Below are 1,258 nucleotides of genomic sequence, written 5' to 3' on the forward strand. Positions count from 1 at the left end.
GATCCTCTATTATAATTATTAAAACCAAGGATCCAAATAAATGTAACCGACCTTCAAATGTCTTTTCATAGGGAATTAAATTATGATTTTTCAGAAATAATGGATATTAAGATATAATGATCTCCCTAAAATATAAATTTTCAAAAGTGCAAAAATTTAAAGTAAAACATTGTTTTAAAATTATATCATATTTTAATTTAACTTTTGAATTGGTTTTATAGTGTACATGTTTTATTATTTATAAATTTAATAGAGGGAGTTTGGGATGCATGCTCAATTTTTCTAATTCATAGGAGCACATGAACAAGAGTCTGGAAGCCACTGGTTTCCAAAATAATGGGAGACCTGAAAGGTGTTAAAGTTATTTGGGGATAAATAAAACACATAGGTTCCAGGCATACAAAACAAAGCACATACAGGGTACATGGTCAGGGAGGCAGGAAGTTTGGATGCCAAGTTAGCTCCCTGAATGAGAAACGCAACAGGCCCTGTCTGGGAGATGGGAGGCGGCATTGCAGGGACTTTTTTAGTTGGACAAGGGGCGACGTAGCCATGGCAGAAAGACCTGAGGGCCTTAACCTTCCCAACATGGACATCACCAGGATCATCAAGAAGGCACTCCCCGATAGCATCAATATCTCCAAAGAGTGCCACCTCCCAGGCCACCAGAATGTTTGTGCTGTACCCCATGTCTTGGGCAAACAACTTTGCAGTAAAAGGAAAGCGGAAGACCTTAAATGCTGGTGATGTACTGTCAGCCATGGAAGAGATGGAATTTCAACAAGTCATTTCTCCTTTGATATAAGTACTATAGATGTGAACAGAAAATTAACAAGGCAGCTTCAGAGCAAAAGAAGACAGAGAAAAACAAACAGATGGATTCTGAAGAGTAAGACAAGATCAAGAAAGATGATAATGATGAGGATGATGAAAGGATGAAAGAGGAGGAACAGAATGATGAAGAAGCTGACAATTGAGCTTCCTGGAGAGAATGGCATTTCAGATGATCAGGAAACTTGGAGTTGTGACACTGTTGTCTGTATAGAATAATTCCCAGAGTTTTCCTGAATGAGAACTTTACAATTTCACTTTATGTAATCCATAAATTGTGACCTTTTTGACAAGGTAATGTAATGAACTGCTATTACATCTGATTTTATACAGGGTGAAAAGTGTTGAAGATTCATTTATTTCACTTCCTGTTTTATGTCCCAAATTTCATACTATCTGTTATTTTGGAGCTATAGAGGCAGTTGGA

At 37.0% G+C, this 1,258-nt stretch overlaps 1 pseudogene; it reads left to right on the plus strand.

The window, feature by feature from the left end:
- The first annotated feature begins 552 nt into the window (after nucleotides 1-552).
- LOC100015631 (DNA polymerase epsilon subunit 3-like) lies at nucleotides 553-1,016 on the plus strand (annotated as a pseudogene).
- The last annotated feature ends 242 nt before the right edge of the window (nucleotides 1,017-1,258 follow it).

This window comes from Monodelphis domestica, chromosome 7 (assembly GCF_027887165.1).
Source record: "Monodelphis domestica isolate mMonDom1 chromosome 7, mMonDom1.pri, whole genome shotgun sequence".
Classification (NCBI taxonomy): Eukaryota; Metazoa; Chordata; class Mammalia; order Didelphimorphia; family Didelphidae; genus Monodelphis; species Monodelphis domestica.